General features: G+C 43.3%; 3 pseudogenes; 2 read left to right on the forward strand and 1 right to left on the reverse strand.

The window, feature by feature from the left end:
* Window positions 1-1,517: 1,517 nt before the first annotated feature.
* Window positions 1,518-2,266, forward strand: LOC102425216 (annotated as a pseudogene).
* A 3,805-nt stretch (window positions 2,267-6,071) lies between these two features.
* On the reverse strand, window positions 6,072-7,018 carry LOC102421142 (annotated as a pseudogene).
* A 13,292-nt stretch (window positions 7,019-20,310) lies between these two features.
* On the forward strand, window positions 20,311-20,908 carry LOC106696646 (annotated as a pseudogene).
* The last annotated feature ends 112 nt before the right edge of the window (window positions 20,909-21,020 follow it).

A 21,020-nucleotide genomic window follows, 5' to 3' on the forward strand; every position in this document is an offset into this window, starting at 1 on the left:
GGAGAAACCAGGAAAAAGAAGCCAAGGGCTGTCTAACTTCCAAAGGATTGTGATGGCAGTAATGTTGACCTTTTCCCCCTATTAGAATATGCTGGTTTGTTTTGTCGTGAATGACAATTTTTTTAAATTTATTGGGATTACACTGATTAATAAAATTATATAGGTTTAAGGTATATAATTCTATAATACATCATCTGTATTGTATGTATTACATTATATGTTCACCATCCTAAGGCATGTCTCTCTCTTTTTTTTAAATATATTTTATTGGTTTTTTACAGAGAGGAAGGGAGAGGGATAGACAGTTAGAAACATTGATAAGAGAGAAACATCGATCAGCTGCCTCCTGCACACTCCCTACTGGGGATGTGCCCGCAACCAAGGTACAAGCCCTTGACCAGAATCGAACCTGGGACCCTTGAGTCCGCAGGCCAACGCTCTATCCATTGAGCCAAACCGGTTAGGGCAGTCATGTCTCTTTGCATCATCACTTATTTCCCCTTTACTCTATCCTGCCTCCCTCCACCCCCATTTTCCTCTGGTAATGAATATACTGTTGTCTATCTAGGTGGTTTTTTGTGGGTTTTTTGTTTTGTTTTGTTTTGCTTAATCCCTTCACCCTTTTCACTCTAGCAAGTGATACATTCATAAGACATTTGCACATAAATATTTTTTCTCTTTTAAAAATATTTTTCTCTTCACATTGCTTTTTTAAAAATATCTTTATTGTTGAGAGTATTACAGATGTTCTCCTCTCTTCCCCCCCCTCCCCCCATTGCTCCCTTCCACCCGGTTCCCACCCTGCCCCACACCTTCACCACCTTATTGTCTGTGTCCATAGGTAAAGCATATATACATGTAAGATCTTTGGTTAATCTCTTCCTGCCCTCTCCTTCCCCCTTCCCTCTGAGATTCATCAGTCTGTTCTGTGTTTCCATGCCTCTGATTCTATTTTATTCACTAGTTTATTTGTTCATTAGATTCCTTGTTCATTTATTTTTATTTTTAGATTCAATTGTTGATAGATATGTATTTATTGCCATTTTATTTTCATATTTTTTATTTCTTCTTCTCCTCCTCCTCCTCCTCCTCCTCCTCCTTCCTCTTCTTAGAGAATACTCGTCAACATTTCATATAATACTGGTTTGGTGGTGATGAGCTCCTTTAGCTTTTTCTTGTTTGTGAAGCTCTTTATCTGACCTTCAATTCTAAATGAGAGCTTTGCCCCTAGCCAGTTTGGCTCAGCGGATGGAGTGTCAGACTGTGGACTCTAGGGTCCCGGGTTTGATTCTGGCCAAGGGCACATGCCTAGGTTGAAGGCTCCATCCCCAGTGGGGGGCGTGCAGGAGGCAGCCAGTTCTCTCTCCTCATTGATGTTTCTCTCTCTCTCTCCCTGTCCCTTCCTCTCTAAAATCAATAAAAATATATACTTTAAAAAAAATAAATGACAGAATCCTGCTTGGTCCCAAGGCAGCCGTTTAGCCTGCCGCCTGCCTGTCCGTCCCCAGAGCTGAGCTATGGAGAGAGCAAGTTTGATCCAGAAGCCCAGTTAGCAGAGCAGGCCGAACGCTATGAGGACATGGCAGCCTTCCTGGAGAGTGCTGTGGAGAAGGGGAGGAGCCCTGCTGTCCATGGCCTACAAGAACGTAGTGGGTGGCCAGAGGGCTGCCTGGAGGGTCCTGTCCAGTATGGAACAGAAAGGCCAGGAGGAGGGCTCGGAGGAGCAGGGCCCAGCGGTGAGAGAGAACCGGCAGAAGGTGGAGACTGAGCTCCCGGGGGGGACAGAGGCGTGGGGGGGGGGCGGGGGGGCGACACCGTGCTTGGTCTGCTGGACTCCCACCTCATCAAGGAGGCCGGTGACGCCGAAAGCCGGGTCTTCTACCTGAAAATGAAGGGCGACTGCTACCGCTATCTGGCCGAAGTGGCCACCGGCAATGACAAGAAGCGATTATCGACTCTGCCCAGGCAGCCTACCAGGAGGCCATGGACATCCCGGCAAGAAGGAGATGCCGCCCACCAATCCCATCCTCCTGGGCTTGGCCCTGACCTTTCCGTTTTCCACTATGAGATCGCAAATAGCACTGAGGAGGCCATCTCACCGGCCCAGACCACCTTCGATGAGGCCATGGCTGACCTGCACACGCTCAGTGAGACTCCTACAAAAGACAGCACCCTCACCCTGCAGCTGCTGCGAGACAACCTGACTCTGTGGACGGCCGACAACGCTGGGGAAGGGGGCGAGGCACCTGAGGGGCCCCAGAGCTGAGCCACGCTGCTACCCTCCCTGCCCTGCCCTGCCCGCTCCAGCCCCACCCACCCCCAGCAGAGAGGACTAGAATGGAGTGGGAGGCCCGACCCTCTCCCCGAATGCTCTGCCCCATGCCCCAGCTCAGAGAGGCTTCATAGAGAGGGACCAGCAGAGCTGAGGCCCCCTGAGGCCATTGGATCCCACTATTCCTGCAGCTGTCGGGTTCTCCTAACCACTGGTCATTCCACCCAGCTCTGCTCTGCGCCCCCTCCAGACCCTACCCGTTAACCGGCGACTTCTGCCTCCCCGCCCCCCCCCCCCACTGCCCCTTGACTCCCTCCATCCCCTGCTGCCTCTGGATCTTAGGAATTGAGGAGTGTCCCACCCAGTGGCTGAGAACTGGACCCTATGGCAGAGGCTGGAGATGAGAGTGAGGTGTGTGTGTGTGTGTGTGTGTGTGTGTGTGAGAGAGAGAGAGAGAGAGACCAGAATGAGAGGGAAGCTGGGTGTGACCATGTTTCCTCTCAATAAAGTTCCCCTGTGACAATAAATAAATAAATAAATAAATAAGAGCTTTGCTGGGTAGAATAATCTTGGTTGTAGGTCCTTGCTATTCATCACTTTGAGTGTTTCTTGCCACTCCTTTCTGGCTTTCAAAGTTTCAGTTGAGAAATCAGCCGACAGTCAAATTGTATAGGCACTACCTTGTAGGTAACTAACTGCTTTTCTCTTGATGCTTCTAAGATTCTCTCTCTGTCTTTTGACCCTGGGCATTTTAATTATGATGTATAGGTGTGGGCCTCTTTGACTTCTTGTTTAGGACTCTGTGCTTCTTGGACTAGTGGGTCTTTTTCCTTTACCCAGGTAGGGTAAAGTTTTCAGTCATTGTTTCTTCAAATAGGTTCTCGATCCCGTGTTCTCTCTCCTCTTTCTGGTCCCTCTATGATGCGGATGTTGTTACGCCTCATGTTATCCCAAAGGTCCCTTACACTACCTTTATTTCTTGTAATTCTTTTTTCTATGTGCTGCTCTGATTGGGTATTTTCTTCTACCTGGTTTCTAAATTGCTGATTTAATCTTCTGCTTTATCTAACTTTATGCTTATCCTTCCAGTGTATTCCTCACTTCAGATATTGTATTCTAATTGGTTCTTTCATATGGTTTCTATGTCCTTTTTTATGTTTACTATCTCTTTGGTTAAGTTCTCATTGATTTCATCCATTCTTCCTTTAATTTCTTTGAGCATCCTTATAACAATTGTAAATTTCTTGCCTCCATTTCACTTAGCTCTTTTTCTGGAGATTTATACTGTTCTTTCATTTGGGGAATGTTTCTTTGTCTTCTCATTTTGATTACCTCTTTCTATTTGTTTCTCTGTGTTACATCTTCTATGACTCCCAGTCTTGGTAGGGTGGCCTTACATAGTGGGTGTCCTGTGGGACTCCATGGTGCAGTTTCCTTGATCACCTCTGCTAAGTGCTCTAGGGATGTCCCCTGTGTGGGTTATGTGGGCCCTCTTGTTGTAATTCAGACTTGATTGGACCATTCATGAGTGAGATGAACCTCAGACTGCCTAACTTATGATCAATCCCAACCATAGTGTACAAGCTACTGTGCATATGCTGAACATACAAAACAGAATTCACCTCAGCAGGATCTGGTGCCTGCCAAGATCTCTCTTTGGATATGCCACTTGTGAAGCTAATTGGACTTTGCTCTGATGTCTGAAGCTGGCCACTGGGCGTGCTGGTTCTGGGGACTCTTGTGAGAGACTCTACACAGGTCAATGTCAGACACTGCCTGCGACTCGCCCTGGGCAAACTATTTGGAGCTACAAAATGATCCACAGTGTGTGGCTGCTTCTTCTGGGCCTGATTATGCATGAGAAGGGTTCCCTAAGCTACACAACTCAGTCACTGACACCCCTTGAATCTGCCCAGACCTCTACACCCAGCCCAGGCCATTGACTCCTCACCAGGGCGGAAGCTCTGCAGGATGGGTCAACACAGAGGCCAAAGGGTGGGGCAGTTGCTTTCCCCAGGCTGATGCTATATGGAGGGGGATGCTCCACCCAAGAAAGATGGTGTCTGTAGTGCAGTAGGGTGACTCAGCACAGGGGTCCCAGCGGCTGTCCCCTCAGCTCTCTCCCTAGAGCCACAAACCAGTCTCTCTTCCCAGGTGTCTAATCTGCTCCAACCTCCTTCGGCTGGAGCCCAGGGTGAGTGGCTGTGAAAGAGATTTTGTGCATTGGCCCTTTAAGTGGTGCCTGAGTTTCTAGCAGACTCCCATCTCTCCCTGGCAGACAGAAACCCCACTGATTGTCACAGCCAAATGTCATGTGGGTGTCTCTTCCAGGCTCTGGTGTTCTGGGCTTGGGATCTGCTTATCAGAGGAAACCCTCACCACCCCCCCTTCCCGCACCCTATGGCTGAGATATCCCTCTGGAACTTCAGCCATGGCCCCTAGTAGGGGGGCCAGCCCTTCTTGCGTTTCCACACTTCCTGCCTGTAATGTGGCTTCTTCTGTAAATTCTTAAGTCTAAATCCTATAAGACTCCTCTTCAGCTAGTGTTCAGTTGGTTATTCGGATTGATTGCTTTATGTATTAGTTGTACTTCCAGTTTGGTCCTGGGAGGAGATGGGAGCAGCTTCCACCTACTCCACTGCCATCTTGGATCTCGGACTGACAATTTATACTCTGAAAATGCACATGTTGTTATGAATTAGAAAGTTGAAACATGGCACATTGTATTCATAAAAGGCTTTTTCTAAATTGTTCTTCTTGTACAGTATTTACTTTTATAGGAAAGAATAAATATTATAAACTTGAAATATAAATTGTGGTGAATAAGCATTTTTTTTTTTACCAAGTCAGAAGTATCCTTAAATGGTTGAGCTGTGTTTTCATCTCTTTAACTTTTAGAATAAATTAAAATACTTTGTTTCACCATCTACTGACATTTTTCTGTTTTTCTCCAGAAGAAATTGCTTAACACCCTGGCCGGTGTGGCTCAGTTTGTTGAGCATCATCCCATGCACCATGCCTTGGAGATTCCCTGTCAGGGCTCATGCATGGGTTGTGGACTTGATCTCCAGCAGGGGGCATGCAGGAGGCAGCCAGTTGATGTTTCTCTCTCTAAAAAAATCAATAAAAACATATTTAAAAACTAAAGAAAGAAAAAAAGAGAAATTGCTTACGTTCTTACTTTGTTGTTCATATGAGTATAAAAGTGCTATATACACAAACAATCACTGTTGTTAACAGTTAGATTTTTAAATATTTAATATTAACCTCTATGGCATCAGAGAATATTGGTCACAGTGGCACTATAATAAAATGCTGTTATATATGCAAGCAAATACATAATTGCCAATTATACATATGATTTTTTACATTTCAGATATTTTTTTATTTTTTGAAATTTGTTATCAGGAATGACTGAAATAAAAAATATAATTGAGTCCCATCATCATCATGGAAATGGCTTTAGGAGAAAACTGGTCAGATGAATATTATTGCTTCCCATTTTCAATCAGTAAATAGTTGCCATTGATGAATAGATATGTTACATCATGGTTCTCAACGTTCCTAATGCTGCGACCCTTTAATACAGTTCCTCATGTTGTGGTGACCCCCAATCATAAAATTATTTTTGTTGCTACTTCATAACTGTAATTTTGCTACTGTTATGGATCGTAATGTAAATATCTGATATGCTATATGTGTTTTCCTATGGTCATGACCCACAGGTTGAGAACCACTGTGTTACATAATACAACATACCTGTTCATGGGGGTGGGAGGAGGAAAGACTAGGAAAAAATTCATGTGACCTTCTTGACTTCATTATACAAGACAAGCACAAAAGCATCACCCATGCCTCTGAGAACATGGGACCATGCACCCTTGAAAAAAGCTTTGCCTCCTTCATCATGAGCAATCTACCTTCAGCAACTGAGTATGATTCTGTATATAATATCAGTTCCTGTGTGCTCTGACTGCATCAACATGCTGCAAGAAACAGTGTCAAATAAATCAGAAGTCAACCCAGCCACCACTGTGAGGGACTGTGCCATCATCCAGCTGACAAAGATGTGAGTGTTCTTGGGATCTGGAAGCATTCCCTTTGCAGTGTCATGGGTACGAAGTAGGTAGCTTGGTAGATGATACTACCCTGGCCAGACATATTAAAGCCTTGGTACAGACCCTTAATCCCATCAGGTTTGTATATATTAACCAGGCAATACCGAGGCCTTTGGCTTTCCCTTCAGTTCCAGCTTTGCCCACAACAGCTGCTAGATGGGTATGTTCAAATCAAGACCATACACAAAACACAATGAGCAGTAACACCTGATGCCAGATTCCCTGTAAAGAAGTGGCAGAATGGGGTTCTCTTGTCCACCCCACCCAGGAAGGTCTGCTTGTATTTATCTTTGAAAACAAAGTTGAGAGACTGGGTGAGAAAGTATCTGATGACATTGGCCAGATTACCATGCCATAAGGACAGGACTCCCTCTCCTTGTGGATATGAACCACGCAGTCTATATTGCTTATCTGCGGTGATTTTCTTACTGCCATGTTGCATTTGCAGCAGCAGCTTGACTCACCCAATGGATGCTACTGCCATCTGGGAGATGGCCATGGCCACTCCACCTGCTGGGAAGTCCTTGGCAAACAACACAGCATCATCTGTATGTAGAAAGGAGAGAAGAGACAAGTGATTCTGGGACTGGGCTCCTAATTGGCCAGGACTCCAGGGTTCAAGGGCCATATGAATTTTTTAATCTGAATACTTCCTGGTATCAAAAATAACACACCCATAAATAAAATAGCATTTTATGAAATCATTTTGGTTAAAAATTTATGAAAATAATATTTTTTAAATTTTAAATCTTTATTGTTGAAAGTATTATATATGTCCCCTTCCCCCCCCCCCCCATTGACTTCTAGACCGCCCCACCCCAAGCCCCAGGCCTTTACCACACTATTGTCTGTGTCCAGGGTTATGCAGAAATGCATTCAAGTTCTTTAGTTGATCTTTTCCCACCCACCCAGGCTCCCCTGCCTTCCCATCCCTTTCTCTGAGGTTCAACAGTCTATGGATCTATTCTGTTCATCAGTTTATTTTGTTCATTAGATTCCACATATTTGTGAGATCATGTGATACTTAACTTTCTCTGACTGGCTTATTTCACTTAGCAAAATATTCTCCAGGTCCATCCATGAAGTTGCAAATGGTAAGAGTTCTTTCTTTTTACAGATGCATAATATTCTATGGTGTAAATGTACCACGGCTTTTTTATCCACTCATATGCTGATGGGCACTTAGGCTGTTTCCAAATCTTAGCTATTGTAAATTGTGCTGCTATGAACATAGGGGTACATATATCCTTTCTGATTGGCATTTCAGATTTCTTAGGATATATTACTAGAAGTGGGATCACTGGGTCAAATGGCAGTCCCATTTTTAATTTTTTGAGGAAACTCCATACTGTTTTTCATAATGGCTGCACCCCACCAGCAGTGTACTAGGGTTCCCTTTTCTTCACATCCTCCCCAGCATTTGTCATTTGTTGATGGTAGCCATTCTGACAGGTGCGAGGTGATATCTCATTGTTATTTTGACTTACATCTCTCAGATGATTAGTGACTGTGAGCATGTATTCATACGTCTCTTGGACATCTGTGTGTCCCCTTTGGAGAAGTTTCTATTTAGGTCCTTTGTCCATTTTTTAATTGGATTGTTTGTCTTCCTTTTGTTAAGTTTATGAGTTCCTTATCTATTTTGGATATTAAACCTTTATCAGATATGCCATTGCTAAATACGTTCTCCCATACAGTGGGATCCCTATTCATTTTGTTGATGGTTACTTTTGCTGTGCAGAAGCTCTTTATTTTGAGGTAGTCCCATATGTTTATTTTTTCCTCAGTTTTCTTTGCCCTAGGAGATGTACCCATAAACATATTGCTACAAGAGATGTCTGAGATTTTGCTGCCTATGGTTTCTTTTAAGATTTTTATGGTTTTACAACTTACATTTAAGTCTTGTATCCATTCTGAGTTTATTCTTTTGTATGGTATAAGTTGGTAGTCTAGTTTCAGTTTTTTGCATGTATCTATCCAATTTCCCAACACCATTTATTGAAGAGACTATCTGGACTCCATTGTATGTTCTTGCCTCTTATATAAAATACTAGAGGCCAGATGCACAAAGATTCGTGCAAGAATAGGCCTTCCTTTCCCTGGCTGCCAGCACCACCTTCGCTCTGGCCCGGAGCCGCCTTTCTGCCTTCCCATGCTGCCCAGAGGCCCAGAGCGGCTGGGGCGGTGTGGGATGCCTGCATCGTTACCATGGCTTCCCGCCCCACCCCCGGCCACTTGCCACCTGTGTATGCAAATTAACCCACCATCTTTGTTTGTGGGCTAATTTGCATACCCACTCCTGATTGGCTGGTGGGCATCGCAAAGGTATGGTCAATTTGCATCTTTCTCTTTTATTAGTGTAGATTATTTGAGCATAATAGTTTGGGTGGATTTCTGGGGTATCTGTTCTGTTCCATTGATCTAAATGCTTGTTCTTGTGCCAGTACCACGCTGTTTTGAGCACAGAAACTTTGTACTATAACTTGGTATCTGATATTGTGATGCCTCTAACTTTGTTCTTTTTTCTTAAGATTGCTGCAGCTATTTTGGAGTCTTTTTTGGTTCCATATAAAATTTTGGAGTATTTGTTCTAGATCTGGGAGATATGCTGTTGGTATTTTACTAGGGATTGCATTGAATCTATAGATTGCATTGGGTAGTATGGACATTTTAATTATGTTGATTCTACCAATCCATGAACATAATATATTCTTCCACTTGTTTATATCTTCCTCTATATTTTTTCCCAATAGTTCCAATTTTTTCATGTAGTTTTCTGAGTATAGGTCTTTTACCTCTGTGGTTAAGTTTATTCCTAAGTATCTTAGTTTTTATTTTGCAGTGGTAAATGGGATTGTTCTTTTAGTTTCTCTTTCTGAGAGTTCATTGTTAGTGTATAAAAATGCCATAGATTCTGTATGTTAATTTTGTATCCTGCTACATTATCGAATTCATTTATTAAATCTAGTAATATTTTGGTGGAGTCTTTAAGGTTTTCTATGTACAATATCAGGTCATCTGTGAATAATGACAGTTTTATTTTCTCCTTTCCAATGTGAATGCTTTTGTTTCTTCTTCATGTCTGATTGTTATGGCTAGAACATCCAGTACTATGTTGATCAAGAATGATGAAAGCAAACATCCCTGTCTTGCTCCTGTTATAAGGGGAAATGGTTTTAGTTTTTGCCCATTGAGTGTGATGTTGGCTGTAGGTTTATTATATATGTCTTTTATTATGTTGAGGTATGATTCCTCTATTCTCACTTTTCATCAAAAAAGGGTGTTGGATTTTGTGGAATGCTTTTTCTGCATTGATTGATATGATCATGTGGTTTTTGTCTTGCAATCTGTTTATGTGGTATATCACATTTATTGATTTGCAAATATTGTGCCAGCCTTGCATCCCCAGGATAAATCCCACTTGGTCATGGTGTATGATCTTTTTAATGTATTGCTGGATCTGATTTGCTAATATTTTGAGGACTTTAACATCTATGTTCATCAGGGATATTGGCCTGTAATTCTCTTTTGTTGTCATATCTTTATCATATTTTGGAATTAGAGTTATGCTGGCCTCATAGAAAGAGCTTGGAAATGTTCCTTTCTCTTGAATTTTTTTGGAATAGTTTGAGGAGTATAGATGTTAGTTCTTCTTTGACTGTTTGTTAAAACTCCCCTGTGAAGCCATCTGGACCAGGGCTTTTGTTTGCTGGAAATTTTTATTACTGCTTCAATTTTATCAGTATTTATTTGGCTATTCCGGTTTTCTGATTCTTCCTGATTCATTTTTGGAAGATTGTATTTTTCTAGAAATATGACCATTTCACTCAGGTTGCCCAGTTTGTTGGAATATAGTCATTCATAGTACTCTATGATTCTTTGTATTTCTAAGGATTCCACTGTTATTTCACCTCTTTCATTTCTGATTGTATTTATTTGGTTCCTCTTTCTGTTTCTTGATGAGTCTGGCTAGAGGTTCATCAATCTTGTTTATCTTTTCAAAGAACCAGTTCTGGTTTTATTGATCTTTTGTATTGTTTTTGTTTTGTTTTGTTTTTTGGATTTTTTTTTTAGTCTCTATGTCATTTATTTCTGCTCTAATCTTTATTATTTCTTTCTACATATGCTGGGCTTTTCTTGTTGTTCTCTTTCTAATTATTTAAGTTGTAGGGTTAGATAACTTATGAAAAGTTTTTCTTGTTTTTTGAGGTAAGCCTGTAGTGCTATGAACTTTCAGGACTGCTTTCACTGTGTCCCATGAATTTTGAGTTGAGTTGTTGTGTGTTCATTTTCATTTGTTTTCAGGATTTTTTAATCTCTTCTTTGATCTCTTTGGTAACACATTCATTGTTTAATAGCATGCTATTTAGCCTTCATGTGTTTGAATGTTTGTGAGTGTTTTTGTTGTAGTTGATTTCTAATTTCATGCCACTGTGATCTGAGATGTTTGATATGATGTCAATCTTCTTAAACTTGTAGAGACTTAGTTTGTGTCCTAACATGTGGTCTATCTTTGAAAATGTCCCATGTAAACTTGAGAAGAATGTATATTCTGTAGCTTTGGGGTGAAATGTTCTGAAAATGTCAATTAATTCCATCTGATCTAGTGTATCGTTTAGAATCACTGTTTCCTTGTTGATTTATTTTTGTCTAGAAGATCTATCCAGTGATGTAAGTGGGCTGTTAAAGTCCCCTACTATGATTATATTGCTGTCAATTTCTCCCTTGAAATCCTCCAGAAGTTATTTTATATATTTGGATGCTCCTTTATTGGGTGCATATATGTTTACCAGAGTTATATTATCTTGTTGTAGCAATTCTTTTAGTATTATGAAGTTGCCTTAATTATCTCTTGTTATGGCCTTCACTTTGAAGTCTATTTTGTCACATATGAGTATTGCTATCCCAGCTGTTTTCATTTCAATTTGCCTGGAAAAATTTTTCCATCCCTTCACTTTCATTCTGTATGAGTCCTTTGTTTTGAGGTGGGTCTGTTGCAAACAGCATATGAGTCATGCTTTCTTATCCATTCAACTACCCTATGTCCTTTGATTGGAGCATTTAATCCATTTACTTTTAAGGTCATAATTAATAGGTACTTATTTATTGCCATTCTTATTCTTTATGCCTGTGTTCTTACCTTTCTCTCTATTCCTTCCTTTTACACCAGTCCCTTTGGCATTTCTTGCAGTGCTGGTTTGATGGTAATAAACCCTTTTAGCCTTTTTGGTCTGCAAAGATTTTTTTTAACCTTCAATTTTGAATGATAGCCTTACTAGATAGAGTAGTCTTGGGTTCAATCCCTTGGTTTTCATTACCTTGTGTACTTCATGCCATTCCCTTCTGCCTTGGAATGTCTCTATTGAGAAGTCAGCTAACAGTTTAATGGGAACTCCCTTGTAGGTAACTTTCTGTCTCTTTCTTGCAGTCTTTAAGATTCTTTCTTTGTCTTTAATATTTGCCATTTTAATTAATATGTGCCTAGGTGTGAGTCTTTTGGGGTTCATCTTGATTGGGACTCTCTGAGTTTCCTGAACTTGAGTGACTTTTTCCTTTACCAGGTTAGGGAAATTTTCTGACATTATTTCTTCAAACAGGTTGCCTATCCCTTTCTCAGATTCTGCAATTTCTGGTATTCCTATAATGTGAATGTTGTTAGGATTCATGTTGTCCCAAAGCTCCCTTAGACTCTCCTCCCATTTTTTTTTCCATTTGCTGCTCTGAATGGGTGTTTTTTCTACCTTGTATTCTAATTGATTGATTCAGTCCTATGTTTCTTCTACTCTACTGTTGAATCCTTCCAGGGTATTCTTTATTTCACCTATGCCATTCCTCATTTCCAATTGATTATTATTTATTGTTTCAAGCTCTCTTTTCATGTTGATGTAACTCTCATTAAGACCCTTATAATTCTCATTAAGTTGGTTGTAGTTCTCACTGAATTGTTTGAGCACCCTTATTACCACTACTCTGAATTCTTTATCTGACAAATTGTTTACTTCCATTTAATTTATTTCATTTTCTGGTGATTCCTCCTTTTCTTTCATTTGGGGTTGTTACTTTGTGTTCCCATTTTTTCTGTCTCTTTGTTTTTGTTTGTATGTATTAGATCAAACTGCTATGCCTCCCAGATTTTGTGGGGTGGTCTTATGTAGTAGATGTTTTGTGGAACCCAGTAGTGCAGTTGCTTAGATCTCCTGAGCTGGGTGCTCCAGGAAGGCACCTTACTTGAGTTATTTGGGTTTTCCTGTTGTAGTTGGGTCTTGAATGCTATTGTCCCATTCATAAATGGAGTCTCCTCTCAGGCTGGCTGACTTTGTGGCTCACCCCCGACCACATTGTGGGAGTTGTTGTGCAGGTTCTGACTGGACAGAACAAAATACAACACAACAAAACAGAAGAAAAAAAAACAAGACCCCTACAGCACCAACAAAAGCAACCATCAGAGAAGAGAGAATTAGGGAAAAGAAAAGAGAGCAAGAATGATGAAAGAAAGAAAGAATGAACAAAAGGAAGAAAGAAAGAAAGGAAGAAAGAAAGAAAGAAAGAAAGAAAGAAAGAAAGAAAGAAAGAACAAAAAACAAGAAAAAAGGGGAATCTATCTATAATAATAAAAGTGTAATATGCTAATTAGACCAGATGTCCTTCCAGATGACCCTCCAGACGAAGCCAGGACTGTGAGGGAAGCCCGGGTCCCGGGTGCCAGAGGAAAGCCGGTACCAGCAACCAGGGGAAGGAAGGCCTACTCTTGCACAAATTTCATGCATCGGGCCTCTAGTATATATATAAAACCCTAATATGCAAATAGACCGAATAGCAGAACAACTGAACAACCGGTCGCTATGACTTGCGCTGACCACCGGGGGTGCACATGGAATATGGCGGGTATCGGCCACAGCAGGATGGTGGAGCAGGTGAGTAGGGGCACCAGACCAAGGCGGGGCCCCAGTCACTGTCATCAGGCGAGCCTCTGGTGGTTACTGAAAATTCTTTGCTCCTGTGCGCTGCAGTCCCACCCGGCGCTCACACTTGCTGCCAGTGACAACCCCGCTCGCATCCGCTGCTGACACTGGCCCCAATCGCTCCACGCCATCAGCAGGTGCGAGTGGGGCCAGCACCGGCAGTGCTTGGGAGCAGTTGCGGCAGGATCAGGGTTGTCGACAGACAGAGGACCCGGGGTCGTGGTGGGAGGGGACAGATGGGGGTGCAGAGGATGGCCCAAGACCCACCCCAGTGCCCACCGCAGCCTCGGAGCCCACAGTTCCTTTCAAGGTGCACAAATTTGTGAACTGGGCCCCTAGTATATATATAAATGCAGAAATGAAAATAAGAATAAAGAAGTATTGGACTAGGGGAAGGAAAATTCTTTAAGATAAAGGGGGAGGATGAAAAGATAAGAAAAAAATTGAAAAGGGAGATATAGGAAAAAGCAGATAGACCTAAAATAAATTTTAAAAAAGAAAAGATGAGAAAGCAGGAGAAAAAGAAAAGAGAGAGAGAGAAAATTGAGTCATGAAAAAAACTGAAAAAAAAGTGAAGTGGTATTCTTTTCAGCTGAGTATAGTGCCCCAGGGGAGCTTGCTTTGGATCCCACTCTTCTGCTCTGTCTGCCCATTCTGGGCTTCCTGTTAAGTACTTAACTGCTAACCACTGTCAGGCACTGTCTTTTGGCTTTCAGCAACCTGCTTGAAGCTCCAAGCAATCCACCGATCCACCGATCCACTGTTTGTGTCTGTCTCCACACACCTTTGCTACAAACAAGCAGGGCCAATCTGCCCTCTAAGTAGGTTTGTTCGCAGCTGGGGCTCCAGGGCTGGATCAGCAAACTTCCCCTGGTTCCCCGGGCTTCACCTCTGCCCTCCTTTGCCTACTATCCAGCTGTCAATCTTACTCAAAAGTCTGTTTCTCAAAGGGCTTTAGGTTGGGGAGGTGCTGTTCAGATCAGGGAATGTGGTGGGTGTGTTTCCCTGTCCCAGAGCTACTCCTCTGCAAGGGGCCCAAACCATTAATCCAGCGGTTCTCAACCTGTGGGTCGAGACCCCTTTGGGGGTCGAACGACCCTTTCACAGGGGTCGCCTAAGACCATCAGAAAACACATATATAATTACATATTGTTTTTGTGATTAATCACTATGCTTTAATTATGTTCAATTTGTAACAATGAAATTGGGGGTCACCACAACATGAGGAACTGTATTAAAGGGTCGCGGCATTAGGAAGGTTGAGAACCACTGCATTAATCTGACCTTGGCTGGACAGACATCCTTGTCTGGAGACCAATGGGGTCGGCTAGAAACCTGGAATTTTTATCAGTTTTCCCATGCAAGGAAAGTATCATTCTGGTTCCCAGGGTAGTGGGGCAGACGGCCCCTCCCCATATCCAGTCACTGAGGCTCCTTGAGGCTGTTCAAACCTGTAAGCTTGGCTTCTGCTCTTCTTTCCTGTGAAAAGCTCAAAATGCAAGGGGCGGCATGCAGGGCTCCTGTATCACCTAGGCCAGTGGTCGGCAAACTGCGGCTCACCAGCCACATTGGGCTCTTTGGCCCCTTGAGTGTGGCTCTTCCACAAAATACCGACTTCTGGGCATGGGCCACGAAGTTTCAATCACACTGTAACTGCGCGCCCGCACCGTGGTATTTTGTGGAAGAGCCACACTCAAGGGGCCAAAGAGCCGCATGTGGCTCGCGAGCCGCAGTTTGCCGACCACTGGACTAGGTCCTAGGGCGGGTTTTTTTTATTTTCCTGCCCTGTGTCTTCTGGGAGCAGCTAGTCCTCTCAGGAAAATGGTGTTTCAGCTTGGGGGCCTCTGACCAAATGCTCCTGGCCGCTGTTTTTCCAAGTCTCCCTGCAATGCCTCTAACCCAGCCGTGGGCAAACTACGGCCCGCGGGCCGGATCCGGCCTGTTTGAAATGAATAAAACTAAAAAAAAAAAAGACCGTACCCTTTTATGTAATGATGTGTACTTTGAATTTATATTAGTTCACACAAACACTCCATCCATGCTTTTGTTCCGGCCCTCCGGTCCAGTTTAAGAACCCATTGTGGCCCTCGAGTCAAAAAGTTTGCCCACCCCTGCCTAACCCCAGCCTCTCCCTAGGCACCTCAAGTCCTTGTCTCCCTTCCTACACCAAAGCCTCGGGTGAGTAGCTGCAAATGAAAACTCCTGGGCTCTGAAGGGAAAAAACAAAACAAAAACAAAACTGTGGCTTTCTCTCCGAATGACTCTGGTCTATAGTTTCCAGGCTCCACTGTAGCCAGCAGCCCTGCCGCCTTTCATGGCTGGATGTTACGTGGGTCGTGGGTGTCAGCTCTGGTGCTCGGGGCTGTGGAGCCCAGCCTGGGTTCCGGGCCTCTATCTTCTGAGGGAACAGACTCTCCCATAGCCCAGCGCTCTCTCCTCTCTCTGCCTGTCATCCTGCCACCCTACGAGCTGGGTCAGCTCCTCTATGACCTCACCCTTCTTACTGGTCTCCGGGTGTTTTCTGTCCCTCCTTAATATAAGTCTCCTCCTCAGATGGACCTCAGTTGGTAATTCCAGGAGAATGTTCTCCAATTTAGTTGTATTTCCAGTCTTGCTCTGGGACGAGATGCACAATAGGTCTGCTTATTCTGCTGCATTTTTTCTCTGAGAATAATATTTTTAAAATATTCATCCTGACTTTTCGTTATGGTAGCAAAAAACTCTATTCCCACTTTACAAAGGGAAACATCATGACAAAAATGTCATAACAAAGTATTTTAATTTCTTCTAAAAGTCAAATAGATGAAAAACTGCCCCAACCACTTAAGGGTACTTCTAACTTATATAAAACATTTTACAAGAAAAATAAATTCCAAATACTTATTCACCACAATTTATATTTCAGAGTATTGTAATTGATTTTGGAATATGGTATATGAAAGAAAAAAGGACTGAAAATTCAATTACAGTAACATGTCTTGCTAGAATAATAAACTGATAATTAGGGATTTTATTACAATGCAGGGAAAACACTTTTCAATATATTTTTCTCATTCTACTATTATAGTTCTAGGAAAAGTTTGGGAAAAGATGAGGAGCTATTTTTTTTTTAAGAAACTTTGTGTGAACTTTGCTGACAATGATCCAAATAATTTTTCAGATTACTCTCTTAAGAAATTGCAGTATTTCATGCAAAGTGTTATACATTTTATAACTAAGGTAATTTTTTTACACCATGAAATGAAAATCTATATTCTGCTCTCCTTTGCATGTTTCTTTAAAACCTCATAGCAAAGGAATGAGTCACATTTTGGACCGTTTCCTTTTTTTATCTTCACTCTTCTATTCTATTTCTAAGGGGATACTTAGTTTTAGATTGCAATTTCATTTGAAAAGAACTGAACAGGTTTTTCTAGAATGAGTTAAAGATTACCCATTAAGTTTATTTGGGACAGCCACCTTTAAAGATGCAAGGATCTGTAAAAAATGGTACATCTAGATTTAACACAGATGATATTTGCTTCTTTGAGATAGAAACGATGTAATTGTGGTATTGGCAGGAAATATATGTAAGATGTACTTTTCACTTCTAACATTTCTTTAAATAAGTACAGTTTTCTTTGTAGAATTTTATTATATTGAGTATGCTAAATATATTAATGAACATCTGGTATTGTTTTTAATTCAAATAGTTAGAGTAAACACTATATTATTTCCTGTTACTTACAATTAGAGTACAAAATTTAAAGCATGTGGTAAAAATTATTACTACATCATTTCTATGAAAAAAGGGAAAAGTATTAGCCTCCTACTTTTATTTTTAATAAAACATTTAATATTACTACTTGATATTGCTTTATTAATAACAAATATCAATTAAAATAAATATTAATTTATATAATAAATATTGATTTATAAATTGAACAATTGATTGTATATTACTATTAATAATATTAAATAAATGTTAATGATAAATGTTAGCTTGTTAAATATGTAATATTTTAATATTTAATTTTATAATATAAACTACTTGATGTTATCTTATCTAATAAAAGAGAAACATGCAAATTGACCATACCTCTGCTACACTCGCAAGCCACGCCCACAAGCCACGCCCACAAAAGCCAATAAGAGCGACTATATGCAAATTAACCCAACCAAGATGGTGGCCGGCAGCCACGGAGCTGAAGCAAGCAGGAGGCTTGGTTGCCCCAGTGATGGAGGAAGCCAAGCTTCCTGCCTGCCCTGGCCAGCTGAGGCCTCTGCTCAAGGCAACAAAGTTTCAATTATAGAAGATAAAGAAATCCCAGAAACCTTATTCCAGCCAGCCTCCACTGGGAGCTTGGGTGGCTGGGGGCTGTGGCCAGCCTGCAAACAGCCATCAGCCCCCTACCCAGACTGGCCAGGCACCCCAGAAGGACCCCCCACCCTGAAGGGGGTGTGGCCAGCCTGAAAATGGCCCTCAGCCCCTCACCCAGGCTGGCCAGGCACCCCAGGGGGGACCCCTACCCTGAAGGGGTTGTGGCCAGCCTGCAAACAGCCATCAGCCCCTCGCCCAGGCTGGCCAGGCACCCCAAGGGGGACCCCTACCCTGAAGGGGCTGTGGCCAGCCTGAAAACAGCCATCAGCCACTCACCCAGGCTGGCCAGGCACCCCAGCGGGGACCCCCACCCTGAAGGGGCTGTGGCCAGCCTGAAAACAGCCATCAGCCCCTCACCCAGGCCGGCCAGGCACCCCAGCAGGACCCCCCTCCCTGAAGGGGGTGTGGCCAGCCTGAAAACAGCCCTCAGCTCCTCACCCATGCTGGCCAGGCACTCCAGAGGGGACCCCCACCCTGATCCAGGACACCCTTCAGGGCAAACCAGGCCTCTATCCTATATAATAAAAGAGTAATATGCAAATTGACCCTAACAGCAGAATGACTGGGAATGACTGGTCACTATGACATACACTGACCACCAGAGGGCAGACACTCAATGCAGGAGCTGCCCCCTGGTGGTCAGTGCATTCCCACAGGGGGAGCTCTGCTCAGCCACAGGCCAGGCTGACGGCTGCCAGTACAGCGATGGTGGTGGGAGCCTCTCCTGCCTCCTCAGCAGCGCTAAGGATGTCCAACTGCAGCTTAGGCCTGCTCCCCGCTGGCAAGTGGACATCCCCCGAGGGCTCCCGGGCTGCCAGAGAGATATCTGACTGCCAGCTTAGGCTCAATCCCCCAGGGAGCGGGCCTAAGCCAGCAGGTGGACATCCCCCAAGGGGTCCAGACTGTGAGAGGGCACAGGCCGGGCTGAGGGAGCCCCCCCCCAAGTGCACAAATTTTTGTGCACCGGGCCTCTAGTAGTCTAATCATTGTTGATTATTCAACAGTAATAGAAGTAATAAAAAGCATAAGTTTCTTTTTTTTAATTTTTTTTTATTGATTTTTTACAGAGAGAAAGGGAGAGGAACAGAGAGTTAGAAACATCGATGAGAGAGAAACATTGATCAGCTGCCTCCTGCACACCCCCTATTGGGAATGTGCCTGCAACCAAAGTACATGCCCTTGACCGGAATTGAACCTGGGACCCTTCAGTCCGCAGGCCGACGTTTTATCCACTGAGCCAAACCAGTCAGGGCAAAAAGCATAAGTTTCTAATATGTTCAATATAAATTTACTAGAAAAGATAAATGCATGTTCTAGGCACCGTAGGTCCCAGTGTGCACAATACAATGATAAGAGAGGATATTGTACTTCCCCTCCAAATGATCAGACTAAAAGAAGATACTTCTTTTTTTCAATTACATAAAATTTAATAGAATTTCCACAGTCCATGACTAGAGAATGAGACTGGCAACAGCCTAAGGTTTGGGATCCTGGGGACTGATTCCAGGCGAGGTCCTGCTCTGAGAAAATGGGCCAGAGCCCAGCCCACAGTAGTGTTGAGGGGCTGGGGCTTGGAACTGGCTGGCTGGCTGGGGCCCAGTGCTGAGGACGGAACATCTCCATCACTGGTCACTGGCTTCCAGTGAGAAGGGCTGGGGAAGACTGTCCATCTTCATGGTTGTGTTACAATGAGAAAACTGAGGCCCAGTAGTGGGCTTATAAATGGCCACCCAGACAGATGCAAAATGAGGAAGGGGCTAGGATTAGGCCCAGGACCCTGCCAGGCCTGCCTTGGGGACACATCCTTCCTGCCTTCCCAGTTGGTCAGCTCGAAGTCAGCCCTGCCCTGTCTGGCATCCGATTCAGGAACACGACAGCTCGGTCTGCATGGTGCACAGGGCCACTCGGCCTGGAGGCTTCAGGGGGCCCAGAATCCGGTACTTCTGGTAGGAAAGGTACAGTCCCAGCCCAGTGTCAGGCCATTGATGTAAGTGGGTTGGAATGGGGTTGAGGGGTTACAAAGAGAAAGTTCCTCAGCTATGGAACCAGTCAGCCTTATAGAATTCCCAGTACTTGTTCCATAGCTCCTGACAGCTCTTGCTCAGGGTTTGGTTCTCTAGGCAGCCATGAACCAATCAGTACCAGACGCCCATCCCAGGATAGAAGAGCCCCCGGCCATCTGGTCAACAAGGACCTTCCTGAGGATGTTCAGGAGGTCACAGAGGCCAGACACAGAGGTCAGGAAGTCTAGCCAGAGGCACTAATAGTGAAGGGAGGGCCCACACTGCAGCCCACGGCAAACATGCTCACTGAGGGCTGGGGGTGGAACTTCTGACTTGACCAGGCTGACTTCCCATAACTGGTGTACACCCTCCACCAGGAAAACACCCATGGAGACCTCAGCAAAGACAAACGTTTGAGAGAACCAAGATGGCAGTGTAGGTAAATGTGGTACTCACTGCCTCCCACAACCACATCAAAACTACAAGTAAAATACAGAACAACCATCATTCAGAACCGCCTGAAATCTGGCTGAATAGCAGTCCCACAACTAGAGAAGTAAAGAAGAGAGACACTTTCTCTGCCGCATCGACTGCGAGGATGAAGACCATTCTCAGCAATCAGACTGTGGACAACCCAGAAAATGTGGACATCACTCTGAAGGGACACACAGTTATTGTAAAGGGCCCCAGCGGCACCCTGCAGAGGGATTTCAACCACATCAATGTATAACTCAGTCTCCTTGGGAAGAAAAAGAAGAGGCTCCAGGTTGACAAATGGTGGGCAAATAGAAAGGAACTGGCCACAGTTTGCACTATCTGCAGTCATGTACAGAACATGATCAAGGGTGTTACACTGGGCTTCCACTGCAAGATGAGTTCTCTGTACACTCACTTCCCCATCAATGTCATTATTCAGGGGAATGGTTCTCTTATTGAAATAAGAGAGGAAGCACAGTATAAATTTCTTAAGTGAAAAATACATACGCAGAGTTCGAATGAGGTCATGTATTGCTTGTTCAGTATCTCAAGCCAAGAAAGATGAGTTGATTCTTGAAAGAAATGACATTGAACTTGTATCAAATTCAGTTACTTTGATTCAGCAAGCCACAACAGTTAAAAATAAGGATATCAGAAAATTTTGGGATGGTATCTATGTTTCTGAAAAAGGAACAGCTCAGCGGGCTGATGAATAAGGTCTAAGTTGTCCAGCTATAGAAACACCAAGATGCTGAGTGATTTGTCACACTTTTTTGCAATATTATAAAGATACAATAAAAGCCTTGTATGGATTTGGAAGAAGAAGAA

Source organism: Myotis lucifugus, unplaced genomic scaffold, assembly GCF_000147115.1.
Source record: "Myotis lucifugus unplaced genomic scaffold, Myoluc2.0 scaffold_22, whole genome shotgun sequence".
Classification (NCBI taxonomy): Eukaryota; Metazoa; Chordata; class Mammalia; order Chiroptera; family Vespertilionidae; genus Myotis; species Myotis lucifugus.